The 21,136-nt window shown below is 30.4% G+C and overlaps 1 long non-coding RNA gene across 1 annotated transcript; it reads left to right on the top strand.

Annotated features, from left to right (window-relative positions):
* Positions 1-999: 999 nt before the first annotated feature.
* LOC127711073 (uncharacterized) lies at positions 1,000-19,913 on the top strand. Its single transcript, XR_007986462.1, has 3 exons — positions 1,000-1,261; positions 19,175-19,492; positions 19,879-19,913. It is a non-coding gene; the product is annotated as an uncharacterized LOC127711073 (long non-coding RNA).
* Positions 19,914-21,136: the final 1,223 nt, after the last annotated feature.

Here is a 21,136-nt window from a genome sequence, read left to right on the forward strand (position 1 = left end):
TGGGTCCACGTGCATGGATGGACGACAGAATAAAAACTTGAACAATCTGCTTTATATATTTCTCGGATATTTGCACTCATTATTTAAAGGTGAACGTTTATTTCTATTTATTTAAAAAAAATGTTTTTTAAATAATCTAACAAATTACAAAATGTTTAAAGAATTTGCACTTTGAAATTTTGGAGATATTTGATGATATAGAAAGTAAACGAAGGCTGATTTATTGAAGACGAACTGCTTCTCTCAAGGGTTGCATGCACAAAAAGAAGTATACGTACTACTAGTATATATTTGGCCAACACAATTTCAATTTAGTTAGTTTTCGGAAAACATAAACTAAGTTTTCGTTATAAATAGTTCATTTTGAAATTTTTTTATGATCTGTTTGTTAAAAATAAATAAAGGTTTTTACCATCACTAAATATAACCCCATAAAATAGAAGTTATGAATGCGCACATGTATGTCAAACCGTTTGTACCATACTATCCATACACAAACTTTTCATGCATTTTGAAGATGTCATGTCAAGAGACTTATTTGCTTGAATCAGTGAGTACAAATAAAATTATGAAAAGAAAACCTGAGTATACGTTATTTGGACGGTAAGCTAACGACTAAAATAACATAAAAAATATCCCAAATGTGTTTTATTTTTTTCGCAAAGAAAGGGAATTAAATTGTATATATAACAGCATATAAATATATGTTTTCTGGATGCACATTCGATTTACACCGCCGTAAATGTAGTTTCACAGTAGTAAGTATGAAACGCGAATTTGATTTCTGATACTATACTATTACTCATATTAGATTTAAATAATTTGGAAAGAGGTTTTGTAAGATCCTAAAATATAACGATGTTAACAGGACGGTTTTGTCATTATGTCTTTATGAATGAATGTTAGACTTCGCTGCACACATACCCACGCATAAATATATGCACCCATTGAAAACATTTTTCATATATATCGAATTTCAGTTAAATATCTATATTAAATATTCCGTAAAACACTATGCGTAACTATGTACACGAGCTCGTGGTCTAATGATTTGAGACCACTTGTATGTATTATACAGATTGCAAACCAATATATATTACCTAATTATATGCAACGGGTATAAAACTACTATATAGTATGATACACTTAGTGCTTTTTTTTGTTTCTGATTCATTCTAGTTGAAGCCAAAGACAGTAAAAATGAGCTTTATTCTGACGTACGTTATGTTTCAATTACTTTATCAGCATGCAAGAGGATGCGGTAAGTGTATGCTATAGAAAACAGACATTATATCCGTCTGAGTAAAGTCTAAAATGACGTAGTACTATAAAACAAATTCTAGAACAATACAGTTCACATTCTATTTAAGATAACTTTAGGAATATGACAAAATGAAGTTAATAAAAATACTGTTTTTGATATAAAGTTTTAGAACATAGAATAATGATTCAAATACACATCAACGTTCGCGAATGTAAATGACGTTGATGCTTAGTTTGTGGTATCTGCTGGTCGTTTAATGGAAAATTTTATAAACAAGATAATAATTTAATGTTCGGCTTTCATGTAATCTCATTCCTACACAGTATCGTCATGGTAGGTATAGTGTCCGGCTAGAATAAATGTTTTCGAGTGATTTGATTGGTTTTTTTTTCGATCGTGACCACTTTTTTTCGAGTGAATATGATAAAAAATGTAAAGAAACTTCCTTTCTGACAAGTAGTGATATAGAAGCTTGAGTTTAGTATACAAGGTTATACAAGGTATGTTAGTATTTGAGATAAAAAGATATTATCAATCCGACATTATTTTTCGTTATAAAAGTTAAGTTTAGCCTTACAATGCTTTTATTCCAAAATACAGAATAAAGCCATTTTTATACACATACCAATTGCAATGCACATTTCGAAGGAAATGCATACATGGAATCTATATATCCTTAGATATACAGACACTTTACAAAAAATCTTGTTATTGCATTGAAAACGACATTTTGAGACTAAATTCATTTCTATATGTCCGGGTTTTTCGAGTGCGTCCGTGTTTTATCGAGTGATTATACAAATTTCTTATAGCTTAAAATGTTATGTGTCAATGTATTTACGTTTAAAAACAATAACAAAAGGTTCAAATGAAGTTCTTTTCAAGGCATGAAACCAATGCATTCATCAGTTTGATAATGGTGTACTAACACTTATATGTTATAAACAAGTATCGTATATTTGTATATATTTTTGTTTGTCACATCTTATAAATTACATGTACAGTATATATTCGTTATGTCAACAATCTAATGTAAGCATAGACAATTTGGATTGAGACGTACATACATATAGTGTGTTAAGCTGATGAACTATTCATTTCATTGTTAATTATGTATGAATTTAATTCAAATTGTATTGCCAATGTGGATACAAATGGGGCGGATTAAGTGTGTGTGTGGTTTTTTTATTAATGGATTTTGTTTTTGGGGGCGGGGGGCAGGCCTTCTTTAGTAGATTTTTTTTTATTACATAGATATAAGAAGATGTGGTATGAGTGCCAATGTCATTTTTTCTGATTCTTCACTGCTGTCCAGTAGATTTCTTACTCCTTTTTTTAAAAACTCCGGGGTTCACCACAAAAAATATTATTAACTGTAAAAACAAAAGTAGCATGAAATGAAGTTGAAAAGATTATGAATCCCCTGCACTATGCTCTAAAGATCGTTTTATAAAGGATCCAATAATTTCTAATTAAACACTGGAAAATTGTGGTAGAACGTTTTCCGAACCGAAAATTTGCATTAAATTGAAAAAGGTTAATTTTGATCTACGTAGTAATATGTTTTGGTGATTTATTGGGAATATATCATATTGTCCTTCACTTAATTACAGTTATAAACTAGAAAAAGTCATTTTTTAAAGTCAAGAATACCTTTTTTCTTATTTAAATTTTCTTTAAAAAATCATGACCATTTGTTGAAAAACCCGGACGGTTTCACTGTTGCTCTCGAAAAAACCCGGACAATATTAAACACTGAATTTTTTTGTTAATTACAAGGAAATTGTGCTTCTTTGTTGCTCAAAACATATATAGTTTTCAAAATAAGATGAGTAGTCATATAAAAAACTATTATAATTACGAAATAGCAGTTAATTGACCTTATCGCATGTTTTATCACTCGAAAAAAAAACCGATCTACACTCGAAAAAAGTGGACCGATTTACTCGAAAAAACAAGATCCTAGCCGGACACTATACCTACCGTGATCGTTATAAAATACAAACATTGCATAATGAAGATTAGATAACATGCCTATTACTTAATTTATATTTTGAAACATTTCTTTATTACAGTAAGTATACAATACATTTCTTTTAACTTCTATTTTGCACTTTTTCAACATTTTTTTAATGCATGTTTACCTGCGTTCACTTATGCTGCCTTTTTTTTATTGACACCCTTGTAATATAGTTTTACATTTTTGTAAGAATTATATACTACATTCTTGAAGAAATATCTAATTCCACTTGTTATTTTCAAGAAAGCAAAGTTTGTATTTACCTATTATTAAATTCATTTCTTTTTTATGGGATGCTAATGTTAAACAGAAATATGAGTTAATAATGGAAGATAAAGATAACCAGATAGTTCTAATTTATTGAAGTGATTAAAATCAATTCGATGACTCTAACTGCATGAAAGTTCTAGCGATTGAATGAAGCGTTCCCTTCATAATTTGTCTTTGTACGTTATAAACCATTACTGTTTAGTCCATTGCGGGCAATATCCTTTTGGCGTGGCTTGGTACTTATACATCACGTCATTATGTTGTCATCCTATGGTAATTTTTTGTTTATATGCTTTGTCTGTATGCTATTTTGTTTTTCTTTGTTGACATATTTGTTTGTTTTAATAGCGATAAAGATTACAGTTGGGTACTGACCAAGCATTACATGTAAACGGGCGGAAAAAGTTAACGCGGCGTTTACTCGCGTGCACTTCAAGTAAACGCCGCGTTAACTGTGCGTTAACTCGGAAATTTCAGTAGACATAAAAAGTAAACGGGCGTTTACTTTCGCGTTTACCTTCGCGTTAACGCAAAATCGACGCGTCTTCTAATTTTGTAAAGAGTAAACGGGCGTTTACTTTCGCGTTTACTTCCGCGTTAACATGGTTAACGTGAAAAAGGCGCGTCTTCTAATTTCGTCAAAAGTAAACGCACGTTTACTGTTTGTAGTAAGCGCGCGTTAACGCAAATTGTCATCGAATCCTGGATACACTGACCTTAAATATCAAATGATAAAGTACATCAAAATTAAATGACCAACTGTTTATTTTCGATTGACATAAACAGTTAATTAATAATGTAATAACACCTCTTAAATTAATTGAAAATTGATCATAGTAAATTTCTTTTTTCTGCACAAACAAACAGTTCAAGCATGTCCTTATTTTATTCAAAATCACCAAAATCCAGCATTTTTCAAATCTCAGACTGTCCGACTCAGGATGACTCGTTTAACAAAATTAATTGACCTCATTAACCAAAAATGACCATATCTGCACTTCATCAAGTAAATATATATAGCCGAACAGTAATTCAGTTATATTTTTAGGTCAGGAGGGACTGTATAATACAAATGACAGCAATATTGGAAAACAATGACTAAAAAATTTGGTTCGCATCAATTTATAGTGCCAGCATGTCCTGTTTTTATTCAAAATATTGAATCGTAAACAAATATCAGTAGTTTTCATACCTCAGATTGACTCGTATAACAAAATTATTTTTCCGCATCAACCAAAACTGACCTAATTTGCTCTTTTTTATGTAAATCTTATAGTCGCATACTAAATCAGTAATATTTTTATATCAGTATGGATTGTATAATACAAATGACAGCAATATTGGACCACAATAACTAAAAAATTTGGTTCGCATCAATTTATAGTGCCGGCATGTCCTCTTTTTATTCAAAATATCTAATCGTAAACAAATATCAGTAGTTTTTATACCTCAGACTGACTCGTATAACAAAATTATTTGTCCCCATCAACCAAAACTGACCATATTTGCACTTTATCAAGTCAATCTATATAGCTGCACAGTAATTCAGTTATATTTTTAGGTCAGGAGGGACTGTATAATACAAATTACAGAAATATTGGACCACAATGACTAAAAAATTTGGTCGCATCAAATTGAGAGTGCCAGCATGTCCTCTTTTTATTCAAAATATCTAATCGTGAACAAATATCAGTAGTTTTTATACCTCAGACTGACTTGGATACCAAAATTACTCGACCGCGTCAACCAAAACTGAACTAATTTGCTCTTTTTTATGAAAATCTTATAGTTGCATAGTAAATCAGTTATATTTTAATGTAAGGATGGATTGTACAAAACAAATTATAGCAATATTGGACCACAATGACTACAAAATTTTGTTCGCATCGATTGAGAGTGCCAAAATGTCCTGTTTTTATTCAAAATATTGAGTCGTAAACAAATATCAGTAGTTTTCATACCTCAGACTGATTCGTATAACAAAATTACTTGTCTGCATCAACCAAAACTGACCTAATTTGCTCTTTTTTATGTAAATCTTATAGTTGCATAGTAAATGAGTTATATTTTTATGTAAGGATGGATTGTACAAAACAAATTATAGCAATATTGGACCACAATGACTACAAAATTTTGTTTGCATCAATTGAGAAAGCCAAAATGTCCTGTTTTTATTCAAAATATTGAATCGTAAACAAATATCAGTAGTTTTCATACCTCAGACTGACTCGTATAACAAAATTACTTGTCCGCATCAACCAAAACTGACCTAATTTGCTCTTTTTTATGTAAATCTTATTGTTGCATAGTAAATCAGTTGTATTTTTATGTAAGGATGGATTGTACAAAACAAATTATAGCAATATTGGACCACAATGACTACAAAATTTTGTTCGCATCAATTGAGAAAGCCAAAATGTCCTGTTTTCATTCAAAATATTGAATTGTAAACAAATATCAGTAGTTTTCATACCTTAGACTGACTGGTATAACAAAACTATTTTTCCACATCAACCAAAACTGACCTAATTTGCTCTTTTTTATGTAAATCTTATAGCCGCATACTAAATCAGTAATAATTTTATATCAGTATGGATTGTATAATACAAATGACAGCAATATTGGAAAACAATAACTAAAACATTTGGTTCGCATCAATTTGTAGTGCCAGCATGTCCTCTTTTTATTCAAAATATCTAATCGTAAACAAATACCAGTAGTTTTTATACCTCAGACTGACTCGTATAACAAAATTATTCGTCTGCATCAACCAAAACTGACCATATTTGCACTTTATCAAGTCAATCTATATAGCTGCAAAGTAATTCAGTTATATTTTTAGGTCAAGAGGGACTGTATAATACAAATTACAGAAATATTGGACCACAATGACTAAAAAATTTGGTCGCATCAATTTATAGTGCCAGCATGTCCTCTTTTTCATTCAAAATATCTAATCGTGAACAAATATCAGTAGTTTTTATACCTCAGACTGACTTGTATAACAAAATTATTTGTCTGCATCAACCAAAACTGACCTAATTTGCTCTTTTTTATGTAAATCTTATAATGGCATAGTAAATCAGTTATATTTTTATGTAAGGATGGATAGTATAAAACAAATGATAGCAATATTGGACCACAATGACAACAAAATTTTGTTGGCATCAATTGAGAGTGCAAAAATGTACTGTTTTTATTCAAAATATTGAGTCGTAAACAAATATCAGTAGTTTTCATACCTCGGACTGACTCGTTTAACAAAATTACTTGTCAGCATCAACCAAAACTGACCTAATTTGCTCTTTTTTATGTAAATCTTATAGTTGCATAGTAAATCAGTTATATTTTTTCATGTAAGGATGGATTGTATGAAACAAATGATAGCAATGTTGGACCACAATGACAACAAAATTTTGTTCGCATCAATTGAGAAAGCCAAAATGTCCTGTTTTTATTCAAAATATTGAATCGTAAACAAATATCAGTAGTTTCCATACCTAAGACTGACTCGTATAACAAAATTCCTTGTCCGCATCAACCAAAATTGACCTAATTTGCTCTTTTTTATGTAAATCTTATAGTTGCGTAGTAAAGCAGATATATTTGTATGTAAGGATGGATTGTATAAAACAAATGATAGCAATATTGGACCACAATGACAACAAAATTTTGTTTGCATCAATTGAGAAAGCCAAAATGTCCTGTTTTAATTCAAAATATTGAATCGTAAACAAATATCAGTAGTTTTCATACCTCAGACTGACTCGTATAACAAAATTACTTGTCCACATCAACCAAAACTGACCTAATTTGCTCTTTTTCATGTAAATCTTATAGTTGCATAGTAAATCAGTTATATTTTTAGGTCAGGAGGGACTTTATAATACAAATTACAGAAATATTAGACCACAATGACTAAAAAATTTGGTTCACATCAATTTATAGTGCCAGCATGTCCTCTTTTTGTTCAAAATATCTAATCGTGAACAAATATCAGTAGTTTTTATACCTCAGACTGACTCGTATAACAGAATTATTTGTCTGCATCAACCAAAACTGACCTAATTTGCTCTTTTTTATGTAAATCTTATAATCGCATAGTAAATCAGTTATATTTTTATGTAAGGATGGATTGTATAAAACAAATGATAGCAAATTTGGACCACAATGACTACAAAATTTTGTTCGCATCAATTGAGAGTGCCAAAATGTCCTGTTTTATTCAAAATATTGAGTCGTAAACAAATATCAGTAGTTTTCATACCTCAGACTGACTCGTATAACAAAATTACTTGTCCGCATCAATCAAAACTGACCTAATTTGCTTTTTTTTATGTAAATCTTATAGTTGCATAGTTAATCAGATATATTTGTATGTAAGGATGGATTGTATAAAACAAATGATAGCAATATTGGACCACAATGACTACAAAATTTTGTTCGCATCAATTGAGAGTGCCAAAATGTCCTGTTTTATTCAAAATATTGAGTCATAAACAAATATCAGTAGTTTTCATACCTCAGACTGACTCGTATAACAAAAATACTTGCCCGCATCAACCAAAACTGACCTAATTTGTTCTTTTTTATGTAAACCTTATAGTTGCATAGTAAATTAGTTATATTTTTATGTAAGGATGAATTGTAATAAACAAATATTGGACCACAATGACTACAAAATTTTGTTCGCATCAATTGAGAGTGCTAAAATGTCCTGTTTTTATTCAAAATATTGAATCGTAAACAAATATCAGTAGTTTTCATACCTCAGACTGACTTGTATAACAATGTTTTTTAAAGAAGGACTGTATAATACAAATGACAGCAATATTTGGAAAACAATGACTAAAAAATTTGGTTCACATCAATTTATAGTGCCAGCATGTCCTATTTTTATTCAAAATATTGAATTGTAAACAAATATCAGTAGTTTTCAAACATCAGACTGACTCGTATAACAAACTTATTTGTCCGCATCAACCAAAACTGACCATATTTGCACCTTATTATGTAAATCTTATAGTTGCATAGTAAATCAGATATATTTGTATGTAAGGATGGATTGTATAAAACAAATGATAGCAATATTGGAAAACAATGACTACAAAATTTTGTTCGCATCAATTGAGAGTGCCTAAATGTCCTGTTTTTATTCAATATATTGAATCGTAAACAAATATCAGTAGTTTTCATACTGACTTGTATAACAAAATTACTTGTCCGCATCAACCAAAACTGACCTAATTTGCTCTTTTTTATGTAAATCTTATAGTTGCATAGTAAATCAGTTATATTTTTATGTAAGGATGAATTGTATAAAACAAATGATAGCAATATTGGACCACAATGACTACAAAATTTTGTTCGCATCAATTGAGAGTGCTAAAATGTCCTGTTTTTATTCAAAATATTGAATCGTAAACAAATATCAGTAGTTTTCATACCTCAGACTGATTCGTATAACAAAATTACTTGTCTGCATCAACCAAAACTGACCTAATTTGCTCTTTTTTATGTAAATCTTATAGTTGCATAGTAAATGAGTTATATTTTTATGTAAGGATGGATTGTACAAAACAAATTATAGCAATATTGGACCACAATGACTACAAAATTTTGTTTGCATCAATTGAGAAAGCCAAAATGTCTTGTTTTTATTCAAAATATTAAATCGAAAACAAATATCAGTAGTTTTCATACCTCAGACTGACTCGTATAACAAAATTACTTGTCCGCATCAACCAAAACTGACCTAATTTGCTCTTTTTTATGTAAATCTTATTGTTGCATAGTAAATCAGTTGTATTTTTATGTAAGGATGGATTGTACAAAACAAATTATAGCAATATTGGACCACAATGACTACAAAATTTTGTTCGCATCAATTGAGAAAGCCAAAATGTCCTGTTTTCATTCAAAATATTGAATTGTAAACAAATATCAGTAGTTTTCATACCTTAGACTGACTGGTATAACAAAACTATTTTTCCACATCAACCAAAACTGACCTAATTTGCTCTTTTTTATGTAAATCTTATAGTCGCATACTAAATCAGTAATAATTTTATATCAGTATGGATTGTATAATACAAATGACAGCAATATTGGAAAACAATAACTAAAACATTTGGTTCGCATCAATTTGTAGTGCCAGCATGTCCTCTTTTTATTCAAAATATCTAATTGTAAACAAATACCAGTAGTTTTTATACCTCAGACTGACTCGTATAACAAAATTATTCGTCTGCATCAACCAAAACTGACCATATTTGCACTTTATCAAGTCAATCTATATAGCTGCAAAGTAATTCAGTTATATTTTTAGGTCAAGAGGGACTGTATAATACAAATTACAGAAATATTGGACCACAATGACTAAAAAATTTGGTCGCATCAATTGAGAGTGCCAGCATGTCCTCTTTTTCATTCAAAATATCTAATCGTGAACAAATATCAGTAGTTTTTATACCTCAGACTGACTTGTATAACAAAATTATTTGTCTGCATCAACCAAAACTGACCTAATTTGCTCTTTTTTATGTAAATCTTATAATGGCATAGTAAATCAGTTATATTTTTATGTAAGGATGGATAGTATAAAACAAATGATAGCAATATTGGACCACAATGACAACAAAATTTTGTTGGCATCAATTGAGAGTGCAAAAATGTACTGTTTTTATTCAAAATATTGAGTCGTAAACAAATATCAGTAGTTTTCATACCTCGGACTGACTCGTTTAACAAAATTACTTGTCAGCATCAACCAAAACTGACCTAATTTGCTCTTTTTTATGTAAATCTTATAGTTGCATAGTAAATCAGTTATATTTTTATGTAAGGATGAATTGTAATAAACAAATATTGGACCACAATGACTACAAAATTTTGTTCGCATCAATTGAGAGTGCTAAAATGTCCTGTTTTTATTCAAAATATTGAATCGTAAACAAATATCAGTAGTTTTCATACCTCAGACTGACTTGTATAACAATGTTTTTTAAAGAAGGACTGTATAATACAAATGACAGCAATATTTGGAAAACAATGACTAAAAAATTTGGTTCACATCAATTTATAGTGCCAGCATGTCCTATTTTTATTCAAAATATTGAATTGTAAACAAATATCAGTAGTTTTCAAACATCAGACTGACTCGTATAACAAACTTATTTGTCCGCATCAACCAAAACTGACCATATTTGCACCTTATTATGTAAATCTTATAGTTGCATAGTAAATCAGATATATTTGTATGTAAGGATGGATTGTATAAAACAAATGATAGCAATATTGGAAAACAATGACTACAAAATTTTGTTCGCATCAATTGAGAGTGCCTTAATGTCCTGTTTTTATTCAATATATTGAATCGTAAACAAATATCAGTAGTTTTCATACTGACTTGTATAACAAAATTACTTGTCCGCATCAACCAAAACTGACCTAATTTGCTCTTTTTTATGTAAATCTTATAGTTGCATAGTAAATCAGTTATATTTTTATGTAAGGATGGATTGTATAAAACAAATAATAGCAATATTGGACCACAATGACTACAATATTTTGTTCGCATCAATTGAGAGTGCCAAAATGTCCTGTTTTATTCAAAATATTGAGTCGTAAACAAATATCAGTAGTTTTCATACCTCAGACTGACTCGTATAACAAAAATACTTGCCCGCATCAACCAAAACTGACCTAATTTGTTCTTTTTTATGTAAACCTTATAGTTGCATAGTAAATTAGTTATATTTTTATGTAAGGATGAATTGTAATAAACAAATATTGGACCACAATGACTACAAAATTTTGTTCGCATCAATTGAGAGTGCTAAAATGTCCTGTTTTTATTCAAAATATTGAATCGTAAACAAATATCAGTAGTTTTCATACCTCAGACTGACTTGTATAACAATGTTTTTTAAAGAAGGACTGTATAATACAAATGACAGCAATATTTGGAAAACAATGACTAAAAAATTTGGTTCACATCAATTTATAGTGCCAGCATGTCCTATTTTTATTCAAAATATTGAATTGTAAACAAATATCAGTAGTTTTCAAACATCAGACTGACTCGTATAACAAACTTATTTGTCCGCATCAACCAAAACTGACCATATTTGCACCTTATTATGTAAATCTTATAGTTGCATAGTAAATCAGATATATTTGTATGTAAGGATGGATTGTATAAAACAAATGATAGCAATATTGGAAAACAATGACTACAAAATTTTGTTCGCATCAATTGAGAGTGCCTAAATGTCCTGTTTTTATTCAATATATTGAATCGTAAACAAATATCAGTAGTTTTCATACTGACTTGTATAACAAAATTACTTGTCCGCATCAACCAAAACTGACCTAATTTGCTCTTTTTTATGTAAATCTTATAGTTGCATAGTAAATCAGTTATATTTTTATGTAAGGATGAATTGTATAAAACAAATGATAGCAATATTGGACCACAATGACTACAAAATTTTGTTCGCATCAATTGAGAGTGCTAAAATGTCCTGTTTTTATTCAAAATATTGAATCGTAAACAAATATCAGTAGTTTTCATACCTCAGACTGATTCGTATAACAAAATTACTTGTCTGCATCAACCAAAACTGACCTAATTTGCTCTTTTTTATGTAAATCTTATAGTTGCATAGTAAATGAGTTATATTTTTATGTAAGGATGGATTGTACAAAACAAATTATAGCAATATTGGACCACAATGACTACAAAATTTTGTTTGCATCAATTGAGAAAGCCAAAATGTCCTGTTTTTATTCAAAATATTGAATCGTAAACAAATATCAGTAGTTTTCATACCTCAGACTGACTCGTATAACAAAATTACTTGTCCGCATCAACCAAAACTGACCTAATTTGCTCTTTTTTATGTAAATCTTATTGTTGCATAGTAAATCAGTTGTATTTTTATGTAAGGATGGATTGTACAAAACAAATTATAGCAATATTGGACCACAATGACTACAAAATTTTGTTCGCATCAATTGAGAAAGCCAAAATGTCCTGTTTTCATTCAAAATATTGAATTGTAAACAAATATCAGTAGTTTTCATACCTTAGACTGACTGGTATAACAAAACTATTTTTCCACATCAACCAAAACTGACCTAATTTGCTCTTTTTTATGTAAATCTTATAGTCGCATACTAAATCAGTAATAATTTTATATCAGTATGGATTGTATAATACAAATGACAGCAATATTGGAAAACAATAACTAAAACATTTGGTTCGCATCAATTTGTAGTGCCAGCATGTCCTCTTTTTATTCAAAATATCTAATCGTAAACAAATACCAGTAGTTTTTATACCTCAGACTGACTCGTATAACAAAATTATTCGTCTGCATCAACCAAAACTGACCATATTTGCACTTTATCAAGTCAATCTATATAGCTGCAAAGTAATTCAGTTATATTTTTAGGTCAAGAGGGACTGTATAATACAAATTACAGAAATATTGGACCACAATGACTAAAAAATTTGGTCGCATCAATTGAGAGTGCCAGCATGTCCTCTTTTTCATTCAAAATATCTAATCGTGAACAAATATCAGTAGTTTTTATACCTCAGACTGACTTGTATAACAAAATTATTTGTCTGCATCAACCAAAACTGACCTAATTTGCTCTTTTTTATGTAAATCTTATAATGGCATAGTAAATCAGTTATATTTTTATGTAAGGATGGATAGTATAAAACAAATGATAGCAATATTGGACCACAATGACAACAAAATTTTGTTGGCATCAATTGAGAGTGCAAAAATGTACTGTTTTTATTCAAAATATTGAGTCGTAAACAAATATCAGTAGTTTTCATACCTCGGACTGACTCGTTTAACAAAATTACTTGTCAGCATCAACCAAAACTGACCTAATTTGCTCTTTTTTATGTAAATCTTATAGTTGCATAGTAAATCAGTTATATTTTTTCATGTAAGGATGGATTGTATGAAACAAATGATAGCAATGTTGGACCACAATGACAACAAAATTTTGTTCGCATCAATTGAGAAAGCCAAAATGTCCTGTTTTTATTCAAAATATTGAATCGTAAACAAATATCAGTAGTTTCCATACCTAAGACTGACTCGTATAACAAAATTCCTTGTCCGCATCAACCAAAATTGACCTAATTTGCTCTTTTTTATGTAAATCTTATAGTTGCGTAGTAAAGCAGATATATTTGTATGTAAGGATGGATTGTATAAAACAAATGATAGCAATATTGGACCACAATGACAACAAAATTTTGTTTGCATCAATTGAGAAAGCCAAAATGTCCTGTTTTAATTCAAAATATTGAATCGTAAACAAATATCAGTAGTTTTCATACCTCAGACTGACTCGTATAACAAAATTACTTGTCCACATCAACCAAAACTGACCTAATTTGCTCTTTTTTATGTAAATCTTATAATCGCATAGTAAATCAGTTATATTTTTATGTAAGGATGAATTGTAATAAACAAATATTGGACCACAATGACTACAAAATTTTGTTCGCATCAATTGAGAGTGCTAAAATGTCCTGTTTTTATTCAAAATATTGAATCGTAAACAAATATCAGTAGTTTTCATACCTCAGACTGACTTGTATAACAATGTTTTTTAAAGAAGGACTGTATAATACAAATGACAGCAATATTTGGAAAACAATGACTAAAAAATTTGGTTCACATCAATTTATAGTGCCAGCATGTCCTATTTTTATTCAAAATATTGAATTGTAAACAAATATCAGTAGTTTTCAAACATCAGACTGACTCGTATAACAAACTTATTTGTCCGCATCAACCAAAACTGACCATATTTGCACCTTATTATGTAAATCTTATAGTTGCATAGTAAATCAGATATATTTGTATGTAAGGATGGATTGTATAAAACAAATGATAGCAATATTGGAAAACAATGACTACAAAATTTTGTTCGCATCAATTGAGAGTGCCTTAATGTCCTGTTTTTATTCAATATATTGAATCGTAAACAAATATCAGTAGTTTTCATACTGACTTGTATAACAAAATTACTTGTCCGCATCAACCAAAACTGACCTAATTTGCTCTTTTTTATGTAAATCTTATAGTTGCATAGTAAATCAGTTATATTTTTATGTAAGGATGGATTGTATAAAACAAATAATAGCAATATTGGACCACAATGACTACAATATTTTGTTCGCATCAATTGAGAGTGCTAAAATGACCTGTTTTTATTCAAAATATTGAATCGTAAACAATTATCAGTAGTTTTCATACCTCAGACTGACTCGTATAACAAAGTTTTTTAAAGAGGGACTGTATAATACAAATGACAGCAATATTGGAAAGCAATGACTAAAAAATTTGGTTCGCATCAATTTATAGTGCCAGCATGTCCTATTTTTATTCAAAATATTGAATTGTAAACAAATATCAGTAGTTTTCATACCTCAGACTGACTCGTATAACAAACTTATTTGTCCGCATCAACCAAAACTGACCATATTTGCACCTTATTATGTAAATCTTATAGTCGCATACTAAATGAGTAATATTTTTATATCAGGATGGATTGTATGATACAAATAACAGTGATATTGGAAAACAATGACTAAAAAATTTGGTTCGCATCAATTTATAGTGCCAGCATGTCCTGTTTTTATTCAAAATATTGAATCGTAAGGAAATATCAGTAGTTTTCATACATCAGACTGACTCGTATAAGAGAATAATTGGTCCGCATCAACCAAAACTGACTATATTTGCACTATATCATGCTAATCTATATAGCTGCATAGTAAACTAGTTATATTTTTAGGTCAGGAGGAACTGTATAAAACAAGACAGTAATATTAGAAAACAATGACTACACGATTTTGTTCGCATCAAGTTATATTGCCAGCATGTGCTCTTTTTATTCAAAATATTGAATGGTAAACAAATTTTAGTGTTTTCATACCTTAGACTGACTCATATAACAAAATTATTTGTCCGCATCAACCAAAACTGACCATATTTGAACTTTATGGAAATCTTTATAGTTGCATAATGAACTGACACTAAAGTCAGTAGTTCGGGATGGTTTGTATTTAAAACAAAACTATAATATTTAACGGCATCATCCAACACTGACATGACTGATTAAAGTAATTTATAATGAAAAGTACGAGTTGACATGTATCCAAAGTATGAGAAGTTCTCTTCTTGGAAAAGTGTACTGTTAATATATTATGGCGGTTGATTGATTTCGTTTGTAGCTTAACGTCTAGGGGCAAATATTTTTTTTCATGTTCAGAACGAGTATATTTTTCGGACGTCCTAGATATCATTTATAATCGTTATGGATAAGTCTGTCTAAATTGACGAGATGGTACAAATGTACATACTTATACAACACCAGATCAATATCCCTTTATATACACTGTACAATTTTCGATCGAACATTTGGCAAAACAGAATCTTAAATCATGTAAATCCAAGGAAAACAAGGTGAATTACGATTAAAAATCCATGTATTAAATGCATAGAGTTATATTTAGGAAGAGACTGTTAACAATGGGGAACGAAGCAACGTAAACCATGATGTTTATATCCCATCATATACAAATATTTTTCCGATGTGTTGGATAACCTTTCTATTTGCCTCGATACTTGTACATGTAACTTTTGAAAAGAAAATATAGAAAATCTGCTACTCGGGAAAATTATTGGAACTGATTTTTTGTAGTTAATAAAAGTTAATATTGCGAATTAAAAGTGTTTTTGAATTGTTCTGGTTTGAAACACTTGTACATAAAATATTAAGATACAAGTCGTTTTAATTAAAAATAAATGTACAAATGAACACGAAGTTTATTTCTTAATTTACACTATCAGTTAACGCGAAAAGTAAACGCGCGTTTACTTTCAAGTGCACGTAGAAATACACTTGTGAAATCTGTAGTAAACGCCCGTTTACTTTTAAGTGCACGTAAAAATAAACTTGTGAAATCTGAAGTAAACGCCCGTTTACTACTGACTAAACGGACACATAGTAAACGCCCGTTTACTCGGGTAGACATTAGAAATTTCCATTTTGACCGCGTTAACGTAATTATAGTAAACCCGCGTTTACTAGTAAACGCGAAAATTGAAGTTAACTAACGAAATATGTGCACGCGGCGTTAACTTGCGTTTACTTTATGTAATGCTTGGTCTGCACCCAACTGTATATCACAATGTTGACTGTTGTACCCCTATTTTTGACATTTTTACCTATTTTGTCTGTTTTGTTCACACATGGTTTTCAATTTTATGCGACTATCATATATTGTGATGACATATATTCCACCAGTGATGTCAATCAGATGTGGATTCTTAAAAATTATAAAGATCTACTGCTAAATCTTAGATCACAATCTCTGCAATTTTGCAGCAACATTAAAACTTTTGATTTTTCTACGCTTTACACTACTATTCCCCATGCGCAATTAAAAGATCGACTTCACCATCTCATTAAACAGAGCTTTTCTATAAAAATGGGAATCGTAGATATAAATTTCTTGTTTTGGGTTATACATGTAATAATTCTTATTTTGTGAAGAACCACACTGATTCTACCTGAAAATATACTGAAGATGACATCAAAATATTTGTTGAGTTTGGAGGATTGATATTTCAACAGACAGTCGGTATTCCAATGGGTACTAATTGTGCACCTCTACTGGCCGAATTGTTTTTGTATTCGTATGAAGCAGAATTCATTCAAGACCTTCTAAAAGACAAAAAGAAAAAGCACCTTGCGAAATTCTTTAATTTTACTTTCAGACATATCTATTATGTCCTATCATTAAATAACCCATACCTCAGCCAGTACTTACATCTCATAAATCCCAGTGAAATTGAAATTAAGGGTACTACTGATACTAGAAGGACTGCTTCATATGTTGATCTTTTCCTCAATATTGACACAGATGGACGACTTCACATAAAAATCTATGACAAACGGGACGATTTCAACTTCCCAATTATCAATTTCCCATTTCTCAGCAGTAACATACCCTCTGTCCCATTGTATGGTGTTTCCATATCTCAGTTGATACGTTATGCTCGTGCATGTTCGCTCTATATGGACTTCATATACAGGAGTGTGCTCCTTACGCAGAAACTGCTCCAACAGAGTTATGAGGAGGAAAGATTAAAAATGACACTTCGTAAATTTTATGGACACCATCACGAATTGGTTGATATATACGATGTGTCTGTGTCTAAACTAACTAGCGACATTTTTACCACGTCTTAGATTGTGGTTTAACATCTACATCGTCTGGTCTTCTAAGTACCGAACGTGACCTATTCCCGAATATGACTGTTTTGCTGAGTGTAAATTCGCATTGCTATTAGACGTGTATCGGTATTTGTACATCCAACATTTAGTTATGATGTTTCATCTGTAATTCTGGTTGGATGTTGTTTTATGTCTTATCGTTTGTGGTTTTAATTCTATTTTTATTTTCTATACGTATGTAAAAGTAAAGATATTAATCTCCTAGTTCATTTTTATGATTTTTAGTTTAAAGCAACTATATGCACAGGATTTATTTGGTTTTACACAGTTTGATTTAGAAGAAAACCCGACACGGGTATACACTTCAAATAATTACACCATTACTAACACAATTCTATATTAATATTCTTGCAATGGTTAGAAAATACATTAAATAACACCATTACAAACTTAATCCCAATTTTGTATTGTATTTTTAGAAATTTACCTGTGACTTCACTTTTTTTGGCGTTGATACATTCGTGTGACGCACACTTCATTATTCTGTTGTGCTGTATGTGTGTTCTGTCGTAAATTAATTTTAGGTGTTCCTTGTTATTCTGTGGTTTACATGTTGAAATGTACTATTATATTATTCATTTATGTATTTCTCTGTCCTGCATGTTCTTGCATTTATTTGTACTGTATTCCTGCCACGTAATGTTGTAATTTTAGCGATATGTTAAACATTGCCATTTAAGCGGGAGGTTTGGCTAGCCATAAAACAAGGTTCCACCCACCATTTTTTCTTAAAATGTCCTGTGCCAAGTCAGGAATATGGCAGTTGTTATCACATAGTCCGTTTCTATGTTTGTTTTTGTAGCAGTTCAGTATATCTGTTGTTCCGTTTTGTTTCCTCTTATAGTTGGAGTGTTTCCCTCAGTTTTGGTTTGTGACCCAGGATGGTTTCAGTGAAATCGAGTTATGACTATTGAACAGCGGTATACTACTATTGCCTTTATTCATATAAGTAATAGGTTTAGCTAGCTATAAAACCAGTTTAACTCAACCATTTTCTACATAAGGAAATGCCTGGACCAAGTCAGAAATATGACAGTTGTTTTCCATTCGTTTGATGTGTTTGGGTTGTTTCAAAGAACTTAATGAGGTTTATACAACAAACCACTATAATGACGTTCCTAAAAAACGTCATAGTCTTAGAAAAAGTTGACATTTTAGCCAATTTTTCTTGCCTTTTAAAAATATTTTAATATGAATAAGCATGTATGTCTGTGTTTGTGTATGATTGTATGATGTGTGTTCATTCCGTTCATATTATATTTAAATTATTACAGCTAACTTAGTAATGTTAACAAAACCGGTGGTATTTGGAGAAAGTGTACAACTTGCATGCATGGCTAACGAAACTGAAATTCCTCTTGATAAACCACACAGCAGAAGCTGGTCAGGTGGACCCTATGATGCATTATTGTGTATGAATGGTGTTTCTGCAGATAGGTCAAAGTATAATGAAGTAAAAGGAAAAGATAAATCTCAGTACATCTTACGAATTAGTAACTTTTCTGAGTCGGACGTAGATTGTGAATATAAATGTGTGTTTGGTGTGGATATCACACGAACAACACTTCATCTCAACGAGAGAGACTATGAATGTAAATATTGTTTTTATAGAATGTTCGTTCTATTTTATTGCTATTTCTTAAATCATTTGCAAAAGTCATTTGTACAATTGAGAAAAAATTTATCTTCATAAACAAATATATATATGGTTAAATAAAGATTTAGATGGGGTTAACACATATCCATGTAAACGTCTCGTTTTTGTAGTATTTGTATAAATCAGTAGAAATTTTAGCAAGGACGACATGCATGTACGAGAAATATTCCTCGGTCTCAAAAACTTCACCACTCAACAGGTTCACTCAGTGAAACAAATTATTTTTGAAATTATTTCATGAAAAAAGACATTGTCCTTATCAGCCTCTTTAGATGAAGTCTTTATTGATTGAGTGTATGATTGTTTTAATACATGTTGTAGATGTACCTTCAAGGGAAACCACTACTGTGATATCAGTTACTATCCATTTTGTGAAAATATGGCCAATACCGGTTTGTGAAATCATATTTGAGGTAGCTTTAAAGTCATGTACACAAATTGATAGTTAACATTTTAAAAATTTCCTTAAAAACCCGCTGAAAGTAAGATTAAAGTACAGAGTACGTCGTACATTTACCGGCAATATTGTATTCTTTACGAGAAGGTAAACAAACACATGATAATGAATAAATGAGAGTGATTGATTTACGTTAGTGCTACCAACAAAACGGAGAGGAGAACAAATAGGAAATAAAACAAGTTTTATACTGTACTCTAGAAATATTTGCTGATGTGCTTATATTAAGAACAACGCATGTGTATAGTTTTTATTATAACTAGTCGTTGAGATTTCGAACCATAATTTCAAAAATTTGTGAAATAGCACATTAATGCCCTTTGATAACCAATTGTAACTATAAATATGAGCATTTGCTTCTACTTTTTCATGTAATAGTCGATGATGTAATGCTTGTTATAATAATTTCTATACTATATCAATCAATGGTAGTTCAAGGATTCTAATAAATTTCATTTAATTTGTTAGAGATTAAACTTTGTGAAACGTATTAGAGTGTCAAAGACGAAAAATGGAAAACTATTTTCTGTCAATATGAGTCTAAAGCAGGTCTTCAAAAGTGATGTGTGTAGTGGTGAAATGTTGATTTCATGCCAGATTGGTACTAAGCGTATAGAGGTTGGGAGACAAAAATTCCACACCTGTCCAGACACAGGTCTGTATGTTATAACGTTTTCGCCTTTAGGAGTTTGTGTCCATCACCTACATGTATTTTCAGATTTTGTCTGTCGCATTGTTCTAATTGATAAAAAATGCACACATACATCGGGCACACAGTAATTAGAAGCACCAATGTTTAAGTATTTAAATAGGGATGTATGAACACTATCACCAAAGGAATAATGATAAATATGATAATTGTGTAAATAAATCAACACACACATAATTGACAATAACTGGATAGAATCAAGCAAAGTAACAACAAAGATTTAATGTCAAGTTTTTCAAACGTAGTTTATTGCAATGCTATAACTTATTATCTGAAAGTTTATCTTAAACTGGCTTGACTGTTTTGTTTATGTCCTTTTGGTTGCTGTGCTCTCAAACGTATGAAAGCCGATTCTACAACCTTTTAGTCAAACATGTGTATTCCAAAAACACATTTTGTATGCACGGAAATCA

The sequence above is a fragment of the Mytilus californianus genome, unplaced genomic scaffold (genome assembly GCF_021869535.1).
Source record: "Mytilus californianus isolate M0D057914Y unplaced genomic scaffold, xbMytCali1.0.p SCAF_8, whole genome shotgun sequence".
NCBI lineage: Eukaryota > Metazoa > Mollusca > Bivalvia > Mytilida > Mytilidae > Mytilus > Mytilus californianus.